The sequence below is a fragment of the Rhea americana genome, unplaced genomic scaffold, assembly GCF_003343005.1.
Source record: "Rhea americana isolate MKP2758 unplaced genomic scaffold, rheAme1 scaffold_465, whole genome shotgun sequence".
Classification (NCBI taxonomy): Eukaryota; Metazoa; Chordata; class Aves; order Rheiformes; family Rheidae; genus Rhea; species Rhea americana.
In genome coordinates this window covers 24613-39949 of record NW_028186607.1, presented here as the reverse complement: position 1 = coordinate 39949, position 15337 = coordinate 24613, and positions in this window count along the sequence as shown.

Sequence of the window (15337 nt, the reverse complement as noted above, 5' to 3'; positions counted from 1 at the left end):
GTACAGCTAAGATATACCCTTGGCTACTCTACCTAGCACTCAGCTTTGAGTATGCAGTCTATCCTGGAGGGGGGGAAACAAAAAAAAAAAAAAAAAAAAAACAAATCCCATATACCTGTAATATTCTTTGACCATTCAGGTAAAAGGAAGTCCTTAAGCCTGTTGTATCTTTGTATTTTTCTTTTACTTCATTATGTAAGTCTTTTTGTCATACAAAATAAATCAAAAACATACATAATCATGTTTACACTGCTCTTAACTCCATTTTATCAGTTTTATAAAAACAGATGAACAAAGTTAGATGAACAAAGTAAGCCTAAAGGGAAATATATATGCAAATAACTAGCTAGTTACTTGCATATATATTGCATATAGTGACTAGAACTAGTCACTACCTAGTTCAATAATACATTTTCAAATAAGAAACTTCTGTGGAAAGGCTGTCAACTTTTACATGCATCACTGATGGCCAAACAGAAAAATACTCACATTAACATATAAAATGAATATTGTATATATGAATGAATGCAAATGAAATAATATAGCCTGAAATTCACAATATATTCCAGCACAGTTATGGATAACTGCATGGGGGAAGCAGGAGAAGAGAAGGAGTTCAGCTGAAGTGATTAAAGCGCACACATGAAAAAGACGAGTATTTTCTCAGCTGCAGCTGTGTTTTAGGTGGAGAGCACACACAAGGCTCTCTTCACTTTTTAATGGAATATTTAGGTGCTCGGGTTAAAAGAGGAAGTGGGATGGTTAAATGAATGGTGTGTGCTCATGAAGATTCAATCAAGGAACATCAGCTCAAAACAATGAAGCCTCAGAAGCAGGCGTTAAGGTTCAATAGTCCAAATGTTTGCACATGCGTGGTTATGTCCAGAATTTAACCTGATAACCTGTCTTCAAGGGTTTTTTTTCAGTCTTTAGAGTTGAAAATGTCAATTTTGCAATCTGATTAGCTTAATAGCTACTCAAGACCGTGAAAAACCTGGAATACTGAAAATACTTATTTCCTAGTATCTTGCTTGCTCTTATGAAGAGGACAAATATCATATGTGAAAAAATAATATCCTACACATTGAAAAGATGCAACTTTGCTGAGTGTCTTATATCATCATTAGTTTATTCAGGTTTCTCTCAAACAAAAGCAATGTACTTAAAGTTTGAAAGTCTTGTCCATATATAAATGGATTTCTTTAACATTTCTTCTAAAAAATGTTTGCATGCACACCTGATGTATATGCTGAATTTACTGACTTCTTATCAGGAGTATCTTTGGCTTTCAAAGTTTGCTATTTCTATAGAGGATGAAGTTGCATACTGATGATGGAAGCACATAGTACACTACTCAAATTACCTGTGACAACTACAATTCAAGTGAGATGGGTAGAGGCAGAGGAAACTTTCTTTTTTAAGGTAGAAATTTTTCTACAAAAAAAGTTAACTGTATTCTCCAGTGGTTTTGAGCAGAACTTTCCAGAATTGTTTAATCTAGAAAGACAATATTTAGACAAACACGTAATCAAAGAATGAATCACAAGAGATTCAAGATATTTAGTGCCTGAAGATGTTTATTTCTAGATCTACCACTGCTCTACAAGAATCAGATTGCTCTTCCACATGTCACAAAGCCCTAGCTGAAGAGATCACCTCTGGTAGGGGGGAGACATTTAGCTTTACTGTTTGAATGGAACCTATCCAAAGTGAATATCCACTTTGGAATGTTTCTTAAATTTTAATTTGGGAGTGTATCAGAATTCGAAAAATCCTATGAGTACCCTTCACCTTACTCTCACTACTATAGGAGTAGTATTTCCCAAGTCTCTTGAGCCACATCCTAAAAACCGCTGCAGGGGGAAAATTTTATAGAGATAGATTAAGAAATGAGTAAAATATGACTAAAGGTATCATGAGCTGACTTTTTGTTATTCACCCTTTGCTATACGTATTTCATAATAATTTCTATTTAGACAGTTGAAAAGTACACAGCAATCACCCAATTTGTTCTGTACTGCAATAGGGCAATCTACAAGCTAATATAAGCCACGAGAATTGTTTTTTCATAGTTCACATTGAATAACTGAATAGTTACATTTCATTTCAGAAAGAACTGTGGCAGCTCATCAGAACACTTAAGGCAGAACTTAATTTTATGGAATTGTTGAAAGACTTCTGTACTCCCAGTTTTTAACAAATTTCATGCATTAAACCATTATTTAGGTCTGCTTTAATTAAAAAATCATATTAAAATATAATATTCCTGGTTTATTTTCTAATCTTCCCACACATCAACATGAAGCTCAAAAACAAACATGCTCCTTTATTTTTTTTCCTCTCTCCTAGGTTTACAAAGGAAAGCCAGTAATGAAAAAATAAAGTAACTTTGGAGTCAAATAGTTATTTTTACTCAGCTATAATTTACACTAAAAGTATCTGACTGTTCCATAATATAAAAGAAATGGTGCATTTTTCTCCTGAGGCTAGTTTACCTGTTAGCTCTTTAGGGGATTGGATACCTCATTAACGCCTACTGCTACACAAGCAAAATATACTACAGAAATAGCACAAAATCCCACTAAATATTCTGGGACACAATCATAGTCTGCATGCCATACACAAGAATTCCGTTATCATGTCAGAAATCATTTGCTTTGGAAAGGACAGCAGGAGGACCAGCTGAGAACTTGCCTTAGATAATCAAACTCTCACCTTCACTGATCAAACATGGAGCAGGCTGTAAGTGCTAATGAAGTGTGTCAAAGGATGGATTTAGACTGATACATTGGCACAAAAGCAGAACAGTGGTAAAAATCCCACCATTTTTACTTTCTAAAGCCAGTTACTTTGATGGGGCTTGGGGAAAGCCTTCAAACCTATAAGAACACATGCAGTTCACAATAAATCAGAGAAAAGAATAAATTAAGAGTACATGCCACACCCAGCCTTATTTCTACTTCTGACAGATTCAAAATGACAGAGCGTTTTAGGATATGAATGAATAGCTTAAGGGAGAGAAGGACAAAGACAAAAAAATAAAGGAACAGATGAACTCCTTTACAGATAGGTAGGGTAAGCCTTTGCAAAACACATACTTAGAAAAATGGAGTTGCCATCCAATTTCAAGTTGCTATATAAAACCAAAACCAAGTAGTGATTTCAGGAAAGTTGGAAGGAAGTCAACCATCAGCAAACCAGAACTCTTTCATGATACCTCCTCCTTAAGTCTCAACTCCTATACACAGTCTCTTTCCTGAAAAGCTCAAGCAGCAGCTGATCTGAGAAGTCCAAATCTCACACCCGAGCCTTTACTCCAGTAGAATCTGGAAACGAAGGAGTGTTAGTGAAAGTTACTTGCTAACTGTAGTCACTACATGAGCATTGCTAGAAGAGTGAGAGAGGGCAGTACAATGTGTTTTACAATAGAGGTAGTATATTAGGAATCCAAAAATAGTCTTTAAATGTATTGTGCACTCTCTAGTATTGTTCTGCTGAGAACACAATGCACAGGGGTTTGTGTGCATTTGCAAGATATGTTGTTGCAGCTTCCAGCAAAGAAAAATAGAGGGAAGTGAATGCATAAAGCCTGTCTCTCCCAAAAAAGCTGCTACAGAAGATGAGCTGATCTAGAAAAACCCCTGGACTCTAGGATCCAGATCTGCTCAAACACAGAAGGTGATCCTAGCTGATACACTGAGCTTACTTCTACCTTGTAGCTTTGCTGTGAAAACTTCTAGGACAGCACATGTCCTTGAAAGTCTTATCTCATAAACCGGAGACAATCAGAGTAGGAAAACACTCCAAAAGGGAATAGCAGTGGAATCTAATGACCCCTAATGAGAGCAACCTCTTCTCCCCCCTCACCTCCTCAAAAAAAATCCCACACCACCATACACCAAGACTCAGAAGCCCTCCACACTTTTTAGTAGTTAAGAAGTCTTCCTTTATTGTATTGAATATTGACCATTGTTAGAGATATAACAGAACTCACTAGGTTTTTTTAATCCCATCCAGTATCTCAGTTACAATTTTACCATTACTGTTTATCCAGAAAACATGGCAGTGATTTCAAATTTAGATTGTCCACTTTAAATCTGAATGCATCAGAAGATACATAACAATATTTCCTATCCCACCTTCATTCCAGTTGTAGTGACTGCAATATTAAACCCATCAGTATGCTTTATAGCAGAAGTATTCTGTTTTCTCAGTCAAGAGCACACTTGGTATCCTTGAATTAATAAAGTAGTTAACACTAAGACATGAAAAATTGTTCCCTTCATCTATAACACTGTCATCATAGGAACTGATGATCTGAATAATATTATTCTTATTATACAAAAAAGAAATCATTTGCACAGTAAAAATAACGTTTAAACCTTTTTATTGTTTTTAAAGCAGGACAATTAGTATTTACTAATTCACTTACTCTCATGAGTTGAGAAATCATCTTTCTGCAGGATCATTTACCGTAAAAACAAAAATCTCGCTTGTAAATTACTATGGCGACCTCTTCTGGCAGAAAAATATACAACCTCCAACAATGAAAGCACTCAACATATTAACCCTCACAGGAAAAACTACGTCAGGCCCAGGTATTTTTTAATGCCATACTCTTAAAAAGGTTGATACTATTTACAAATCAAAAGTGACACACAAACTACTAAAATAAAAAAGAAATAAAAAATTAAAGACTGCTTTCATGGCAGCAGTGCCTATACAAAATGGTCGGTATTTTTGTTTTGGTTTTTTTGCAACTTTCAAAAATTTTTTTTCAATAGAATCATCCTATAGTAGAATAAAATTATAACTATCTATATAAGGAAATTAAAGTTTGGGATATAATAGAAGTAAAGCAACAAAGGAAGCCTTAAAAAAAAAAACAAAAACAAAAACAAAAACAAAAAAAAAAATAGTCCAGGTTTGCCAAAAGCAGAGTATTTCCCCATGCATCTTTCTTGCCCCTCCTCTTTTTTTTTTGAGAAATAATTTTCATGAGAACTTCAGCTGTAAGTACGCCTACTTTTTAAATCTTAATTACTATTCTGCTAGAGATCATGATGGTTCAGTAAGTTCCAATTCCGCAGCACTTAGTACACTAAATCAGGACCAGAGGAGAGCCACTATAGGTGGCATCAGGGTGGAAGTTTGTTACATCTGGTCAGGATGAGAAAACCATCTTTGAATAGCTCAAAGTTTCCAGATCACATTATCGTTCTTATGGAGGACTTCAATCCCCAGCATCTGTTTGGAAAGGCAACATTGTGAAATGTCATCAATCCAAGAGATTTCTGGAGCCTTTCAGGAATAACACTTAGATACAAGTACTGTGTGTGTCAACAGTAATGAAACACAGCTAGGTCTACTATTCACTGACAGGGAAATACTGGCTGGGAATGTGAAAATCAGTGACAATGCCTTGGCTGAGACAACTATGAAATAGTGGCACTCCATATCCTGAAGGGAGTACAGATCCTATATTTCAAAGGAGCAGACTTCTACTTGTTCAGAGAACTGATAGGTGTCTCTCATGGAGGGCAACTGTGAAGAGTCAACAATATCAGGAAAGCTAGCCAGAATAGCCCATCATGGTACTTAGAAAAACAAATAGATGAATCAGAAGATCAGCTTAGCTAAACAGTGAACTCTGCTCAAAGGGGCAGGTGGTGTGGTGGCAGCAGATACAGATAACACTGAGGGTCTCAGTGTCTTCTTTGTCTCAGTCTTCATCAAGGTCTTCCAGGTTTCTGTTCTTAAAGACAAGGTTCTGAGAAAGACCAGCAGTGGACAAAGATCAAGTCAAATTGCTTGAGAAGGGGCAAGTTTAGTTCAGTCGGTTAGCGCGTGGTGCTGCTAATGCCAAAGTCATGGGTTCAATCCCTGTATGGGGCTATGCTGAGGGTTGGACTAGATGATCTCCAGCGGTCCCTTCCAACCTTACCATTCTACGATTCTATGAGAGAATTTAAACTATACAAGCCCATAGGATCACACAATAGTTGACACTGGCTAGTGTCACTTGCAAGAGTGCTTCAATTGTCTGAAAAGTCAGAGAGCACATAAAGTTCCCAACAACTGGAGAAAGGCAAACATCAGAGCCATCTTCAGAAATGCCAGAATGAAAATCTAGGAAGCTACAGGTTCATTCACATCACTTATCCTTGGCAGTCATGGAGCAGGTCCTCCTGAAAAATGTTTCTGCATACATCAAGGCAGAAATCAGGAACTCTCAGAGTTAACCTTTCAAGGATAAAGCATGCCTGACCAACCCAACTGTCTTCTGTGTAAAAGTGACTAGATTTGTGTTATGGAAATCAGTAGATACAACTTCCGTCAACTTTAGCAAGATATTTGAGACCTTCTCCCACAATATTCTTATATCCATATTATGGATAGGATATTATGGCCTGGATGAGTGGCAACTAGACAACTGGGCAACACAGATTGGATGGTCAGTCTCAGAGGGTAGTGGTTAGCAGGTCATACTCTACCCAGAGGTCAGCAAACAGTGGAGTACTGTTCTAGTTAGATTCCCGGGGGCCAACCATCCAGTTTGGCAAGCCAGCACAAACTCACACACACGCACATACAAACCCTCTTCAACAGCAAGCAGTTTATTAGTGGATACTCACAAACAGACCGACACGATGGTAATCTTGAGAAGGACCACTCCAATGCTTGTCCCGATCGTCTGCATGGCAAGAGAGAGAGTTGGCAGGCACAATCTTTTGGGGCATCCCCAAGGAGGCAGCGTGGTCCTCTGCTGTGTAGCAGCCTCCCTCTCCTTTGGAAAAACTCCGGTATTTATGATTACTTGTGGTAGGTGGGAGTCCCGGCACCTGGGGCCAGCAAGTGCAGGGAATCTAGCCCAACTCTGCCTCGGTTCCATAACCAGGCTATGATACTACGCACACATGCAGACTTATTTCGGGGGCCACATTTGACTTTGGGGCTCGCTATTTCATTACTCTTCAACTTCTGACTTTCATGTGGACTGCTTCTCATGGTGATTCTGTGGCTATAGGTAACCAACTGCTGTTCTTTCTCACAGAGTTCCAAGACCTTGTTAGTTACTTATTTGTATTCTGCTTAACACAGAGGTATTGTTCCAGATGCTAGAAAGTTGCAACACTAGACTATTCTCACGAAGTATCAGGTAGTACAGATGCAAAAAGTTACAACACGGCCCATTCCCATCAAGTAGCACGTAGTACAGATACAAGCACCACCTGGGTGTATCCTGAGATTTGTCCTGTTCAACACCTTTCTCAGTAACTTGGAGGCAGGTAAGGAGCACACATCCCAGCACTTCTGATGACCAAACTGGGGGGAACCAGTTCATATGCCTGAAGGCAGGGCTGCTGTTCAGAGGAACAGGCCAACGAAGGCATATGAAATTCAACAAGAACAAATGCAAGGAAGAACCTCTTGCAACAATACAGGCTGAGGATCATGTGGCTGGTCACTCAATGGATGCCAATGTGGCATCCACTCAACAGGATCTGGCAAGCCATTGATGACTAAGTTGAACAGGATTGGACCTAGTGGCTAATGGCTAGCCTATAATGCTAGCTACAGGCCTTCAGCTAGACTTTGTGCCAATGATCACCACCTTCTAAGATCTGCCATTCAATCCACGAGCACAGATTTATACATACTTGACAATGCATTGGATACTTTTTGGCCCATGTTGTTTAACAAGTCCTGAGATACATTTGATAATTGCAGTAACAYAAGGGCTATTGTGTGACTATCTTAGACACTTAATTCTAGGTAGTCATACTCTAGGGAGTCTAAATCCTCCTTGACAGTGAATTCATTGGCTATCCTCAGGAAAACTTCAAAGCTGCCCTTGGACATATATAAGAAGCAGCAGAAAACACTTCCTAGATTTAGGATCTACTTTATTTAGAGGTTATACTTTCCTCATGCAGGGTCAATTCATTGCTCACCAGGTCCTCCAAGAAATCTAGAACATCTAATGGACTGACTTTCTGTACAAGCTGCTCCAAAGTTACAGAATCAGTAAGTTGTGTCCATCCAGAGGTTTTGGAGTCCAATCCCCAGTTCAAAGCAGGGACATTTTAGATCAGGTTGCTCAGGACCTCATTCAGTCAAGTGTGGAACACCTCCACAGATGATGGTTCCACTCTCTGAGCAGCACATGTTCCAGTATCTGACTAGCTTCACAGTGAAAATGTTTTTGCTCTGATATTTAATTTGAGCTTCCCTTGTTGCAGCTTGCAGCCATCACCTTTTGTCCTATTACCCGCACCTCCAAAATGAGTCTGATCCTTTTCTATACCTTCCCATCAGATATAGGAAGATAGGAATAAGACTTCCTCCTTAGTCTTTTCTTAAAATGATACAAACCTTGCTTAAGTTACCATGCAGTATCATGATTTCACTCAAAGGCATTGCTAAAACTCAATTCAGCCTTTCCAGTGCAGTTAACAGATGCTTGAAACGTTCCTAGAACTCCATCCACAGGCTTACCATTTCTCAGCTGGAAAAGCCTCAAAATGGAATCAGTGGTGATTATTCATTTTCCTTGAGTTAGAATTTAAGTGGTTGGCATAACTCCTACAGTCTTCCAAACATTTATGCTTCTTTGACGAGGTTGTTACACGGCATAGAGTTGGCTTAGTAAAACATAGTTTAAATGATGGTCAGTTGCTGATTGTTGTGGATTGTCCCAGGCCTCCAGGAGAAACACAAGGGTTACTTGCTGAATATGCCAATATAAAGTGCTATCTGGCTTAAGAAAGGTGGAAGCAAGAAGAGATAGTGTACCAGAAGAGGCAAAGGCATCAGAACAAGTCATGGCAGGAATACTGGTCTACATTTCATCCCCATAATTTGGGGTTGCAGTATAAAATAGCCCTGCAGAAGCACCAATAGCACTTAGTTTCTACATTCATGTACAAAGTCATAAGATTCATAGACTGTTGTGTCCCACATTAGTCCTCATTCTGACAGCAATCTTTACTATGTCTCTTGATACAACCCATTCATTATGTAGGAGGTCTTCAAGTCTTGCTATCATTAGGCTGTTGATAATAACCTATTCCAAAATAGAAAAGCACTCAATCTGAACAGAGCTTTGTACAACCAACACATCCTTTCCATAATAAGTTAGCATATGAGCTGTTGAAAAAATCAAAACAAACTAAAAAGCTTATGAGTTGGCATGATCAAGATATGCAAGTTCAAAAGCCCTGAACATCAGTTTTTTGCACTGCGGGCATATGTTTATCTTTCCTCCTTCAGGAGTAATAAGCATATCTAAGTTTTCAAATACAATAAAAACTAGATCTCTAGATTAAGAGGAAAAGGGAGAAGAATGATCAGGGTGTTCCAGTTCTAAATTTCATACCAGTGGTTTACAATGTGAATATGAATCAAAACAGAAAGTACACAGGCATAAAAAACTTATTCCAAATATGGCAAAAATCAAAACAAGAACTGGAAAAAGAAGGCATAATATAGCCAGACCAGCTGGGATATCATGAAAGAGGTAAGTATAGCTTTGACTGAGATCTTATTTGATTACTGGAAATTATAGGTAAGAATATGGTACACTTCATATCAGTCCAGAAACAATGAACCCAGACCTGCTCCAGTCACTCACATATGACTTCTTTAATTCCTTCAAGATAGGTGTGTCTGGCTTATTACTACCCTATCCCGTCAGCAGTATTAGAGAAAGAGTAAGAGCAAAGCTATACAGACATAAATAGAACCTGGTAGGCTAAGTGGCAAAACTCAAGAGCAGAAGCCACTTAACAGATTTTAAATTCCATTGCTAAGGAAGCTAGCACATCTAGTTATTCTAACATAGATGTCGGTTACACAAATCAAGTCCTCAGAAACATAGAGTACCTTCTGTTCCCTTTCTCACTCAAAAGAGCCATTCAGCATCTAATCTAAGAGAACTTTTATATAGGTATCCTTCTATGGAAATAGCCACAGTAATATTCTTAAAACCACTACAGAGTTCTAAACCACAATAGTAAGAGCATGGCACTTGCAAGTTTTAAATTATATTCTGAATTTTTAATTCTCTACAGCTTGTAGGACTTTAAAATGTATATGGATAGCTCAGCTACTGAAAAATGGAAGGATATTGTGCTTTGGAGCATTCCACTCCATTGTGCCACATTTGATCTTTTTACTTTTCCACATGCCCCATCACATTATGGCAATCCATAACACAATGTGAAATGACGTAACACAAACACAGTATAACATGACTCCAAGCATCAATATAAGATGCAGATACCATCAGGTAGTGAGGCAGGTTTGTATGTACAGTTTCTTTTTTTTTTTTTTTTTTTTTTTTTTTGATGGTGGGGATGGGGAGTAGAGGGGAAGGGCTGGGGGAACTCATGGATGAGGCAATTTGAAACCAAATATGGTGAAAAAGGACTAAAATCTAAATCCAGTAAAGTATCCGCATATCCCTATATAGAACTCTTGCAATCCTTTTCAGCCAATATTTGAAATTCCAAGCTGTTCCTCTGCAAATATCTTGAAAATTCAAGATAAAGATCACTAACTCTGGAGCTCAACTAAGACAGCAAACAAGTAGCAGTTATCAAGTTATATTAAAGAGAAGGCTTTGTCTACTCCCAGTCCAACACATCCTACCTGGTAGGGGTTTTTTTGTTTGKTTGGTTGGTTGGTTTTTTTTTTTGGTCTGGCTTCACTCTGTTTTCAGTAAGTTTATGATAAATCTCAGTGGAAGCATTATTACTGGTACATAACAGTGGTTGAAAGTCTATTCTCTACTAAAAGCAGCAAAATATTTAATATTTTAGCTATATAGAGTTGCAGCTAAATAAGATATATAAAAGCTGAGCATAGCAATGTACTTATTGAAAAGTATTCATAGCCATGCTTAACATGCTTTCCTGAGTATAAACAACAAAAATGACATTTCATTAAATACATCCATTCCTGACTAGTATCAGCATCCAATACACAGCCACAAAAATTAGGGACAAGTACATACAATTATATCATTTATTTATGCTAACTACCTGAAACCAGTCATTTCACAATCAGCTTCTTCGATAAGAAAGGCTTATATTGAATAGAGAAAATATCCAAAAAAAAGTTAAAATCATGACAGACATCATGCAAAAATCTAACCAAACTTGAGTAAGATTGAAATCTACACAGCAAAGAAAAAAAATGTGATTTTCTTCAAATCTGAAAAGCTGAAATAGGCAGCCTAAACTTATTTTTAAAACAGTAAGATTTTTTTCAGCTGGAAGAACTTATCCAGGACTGCAACCCATTCTGTCTATAGTAACTCTCAAAACAAGAACCGTCATTTCCACAGAACATACATTCCAGATGAAACAAATTTTAACCAGAAATTTTATAGCCCAAGTCAGACAGTCAGATGATAAAACAGTCCCTGAACTTTTGTTTAACTTTGTTTCTTCTCTCATTTATGGCTTTATACTGTCAAGAAACTGTAAATCTCCTGATTTTTGGTAGGACAAACATCAAAAGCACTTCCTAAGCCACTCCTACATATTCTGTTTTCCTTCACAGTCCTTTCTAACAAGAATCCCAGCTTACCACAACAGGCCTAGCTCAAAATAAATATCAAGGAAAACAATTATGAAATACCTTGGTCCTGCAGAGCTTTCAGATAGCGAGTTTATATTAAAAAAAAAAAAATGGAAAATACAGAAAGGCATCTGCTATAGATGGATGCTAAAAGATCCAAAGTAACTTGTGACCTTCCTGAAGAAAGGAAACAAAACCACAAACATCTTCACCATCTATTCTGTTGCTACTTGTCAACACAATTCACTGTGCCAGTGCCACAGTTACTTTCCTCATTTTCCAGTTGGCTACATAGTCAAGGGAAGAAAAAAAGACCTCCAGGAATTAAGGACTATATCATTTTCTTTTATCATAAAATAATTAAGTCATCTCAAATAGAGGTGGCAAAAAACCCTAAGTGCAGTGATATGAATACACATAACATTGCATAGTATGATGGATTAAAAAAAAAAAAAAGAAAGAAAGAAAGGGAAAAAAAGAAAAAGAAAGGAAAAAAACTCCTTCAGCTGACAGCATTTGTAAGTTCAAAATAAGCAATTTCACCAGTCCTACTACCACAGAAGTAACCTCATGTTACCACATGGCTGATTTGATTGATATTTGCAGCATGTCTTTTCTGCAAAAACGCAAAGAACAAAAGTTCCCTTTAAGATCAAGTAATGAGCATGAGACAATTTATAACATTTGGGGAGCATGCAATCACCCTGGAAACAGTGGCTAAGCAACATCTTTAGTGTCTCAAAGACTATAGACTGGCCTCCTCCATTAAAATGAAAGGCCAGACTCATTTTTTCCCTCCAAAATTCACTTGAATTTTCAGACACTTGGAAATGTGGTTTTGTGTGGGTGTCTACCTACCTCCCCCACACACACACTTTAAGCTCCTTCAATTGCTTTTTCAATCCCCTTTTTCCACTCAAACTACAAATACTGTGCTTTTGTAGGCTTTCCTGATTCTCCTTGGTGTTATCCTCCTTGGTTTATTCACATAGTTTGTCTAGATGATGATATGTTTCACTCTTAACAAGAAATTATCTTACAACTCCCTGCTGCACTAAGAGCATTAAAAAAAAAAAAAAAAACARAAAAAACCCAGTCTTTACAACTCAGTAGTGGATGCAGTTACTTCTCCCAGTGACACGGACTATCCAGAATTGTATTTGTCATGTCATCTCACCCTCACTCTAGACAAAATGCAGACATTTAAATGCTATCCCCATGGTCAGATCTTATCAACTTTCAGCACTATAATTTTTGAAGTCAGCTCTTCCTAACTCTTAATCTAACTCAACATAATGGAAAAAAATTTTTTTCCCCAAATAGGAAAACATAATCACAGCCTATCACTACTTACTAGCTCCTGACATAGAAACAGGGCCATGAAAAAAATTTCAGTTTCCTTAATAGAGGAAAGAACAATTTCGTTACATACTTGATCTAATCAATGCTTTGGTCTAATTTTGTTTCTTAACATACTGGCAGTTTCCATCACTCTCAAACAATTTTAAGAGAGCAAAGCAGCACAGAAAACAGAGTAAGTATGCATTTTTTTTCATGTTTTCATGAAATGAACTCTTCCTAGTTCTCCGAATAGACAATTATGATGCCAAGTATAGGATAAAGGTGATAAAGTAAGAGAGCAATGATCCCCAATACTGTGATTCAGTGGGGTTAGCACATCCCTGGGTAAAGTGGGAGATGCGGTTTTAAATTTCTACAGGTAAAAGTGAGAAAGAGAAGGTCTCCAAACAGGAATCTAAGCATTTAGCTACTAGATAAGCATGGAATCTCACAGCTACAAGAAAAAATTAATATGTCTAGCTTCAGAAGCAACCTTTCAGATGTTATTACTTAAGTGAATTTATTTCCGGGGGGGGGAAGACAGGTTTAAGACACATCCATTCTAAGTAAGTGAAACTACAGTAACTAGCAGTTACTACAGTAACCTTTGTGCTGGCCATTTCTAGGAGGTAAGGAAAGGATTTTCCCTCTAAGAGAAGGAAAATGAACTCGAAAGTGGTGCCCTGAACAGTAGGGCTGTAACAGATGACGGCCAAAAAATTGTTTCAACATCATCACTGACCAAGTATGATTCGTTTGTTAGATGACAACAGTTTAAAAATATATGGCAATTTTATGCAGTAACAATGTGATTTTTTTTTTATTCCACAACGTTGTGTCTGCACAAGTAACTAAATCTTTGCCAGTATCATTATTTCTGGTGGTAGTTAAACTGAGCTATAGTTACTCTACATCCTCTGAGAAAGAAGTCTAAGAAGCCTGCATGTGACAGAGAATATTGCACTTCAACATTGAACATGGTCTAAGAGCCAGGCAACATTTGTTACAGGATTAACAACAATCAGAACCCCCAAATAACTCGGGGAATCTAATGATGACTTAGTCAATTGCGCACAAAGGTTATATATCTTAAAGGAGGCTAAGCCGCAGGAAAACAAATGAATGGCTCAAAGCCACATTTGGAAAAACCAAAATCCACCACATCAGAAGCCATTCCTGAGAAAAAAAAAAAAAAAAGTAATAATAAAACTTCTGAAATTACCACACCTTAAGATCAGAGGATTTGAATGGCTAGAAAACCAGGTGGTGTGAACAATTATTGTACAGTTATTTACTCTGTTTTTATCAGGTTTACATTATTTCCATTCTTAAATTTCTGGAAACAAATAGGGACAAGGAAGAATCAGAAGAGGAACTTTCTCTAGGATCCTCATGCAAATTACTTGTCCTTATTTCTCATCTGTTTCAAAATAACACTTCAAAAGATTCATATGTATTTTGCAATTGCTTGTGGTGGTTGCTAGAGGTGAATTCACATTTTTAAGACTTCATTCAGAAGCAGTAACAGAGTTCAGGTACACTTCAACCTTAAATTAGCCACTCAGACTAGCAAAAGGAAGAAAAAACAAACAAACAAAAAAAAGATCCTTGGCCACTGGAGGAAAAAACAACAACAAAAATACACACACCATCAATTAATAACCTATATCTAACTTTAAGTGAGCAAATTTTTCTGTTGAAAAACCTGTTTAAATGTCTACTTCAGATCCTAACAGCAAGGAAAAAGATCTAAGGTAAGCAATAAAATGACTTTATCCTTTTGCAAAATACCAAGAACACAACTTAGTGTGCTCCAGAAGGACCCAAGACACTGCCAGCTCACTAGCAGCATCAAGAGCTAACAAGCACCAACTTCAAACTTCTGATGCATAGAAGTGTGACAGGAGCTGTTCCTTCCTGACTTACATGCTGATAGATTAGTCTACTAGCAATTATTTACCTCTAAGATTCAGATACTTCTGAAGAACATAATTCTTGGCTGTTCCACTTTGCTTCAGACTGATGAACACCATGCACCCCTTTTAAGAGCTTCCAGGTAAAGTTTCACACCTTATAAAAAGCAGATCTATAAAAACTATTAATAATCTATATTAAAATATTAAACTATAAAACTATTAATTAAGAGTATCTTCTTAGTTTACATATCTGTAAAATAATCACCCCCTGCTTTCACTTAAAGGAAGGTAACATTTTAGATTTCCTTGGTAGCATAGTTTGCATGAGGACTTTTAAGATACTTCCCTTGTTCATACAAAGCAATTTAGATTTAGTCAAACTAGAGTCTTTCACAAAAATAGTTCATTTACCATCCAGAAAAGGGTCCCGTGGCAAATTCAGAATAATGTTCTATAGTAGACAGTACACTGAATATTAAACAAATTAGCACCAA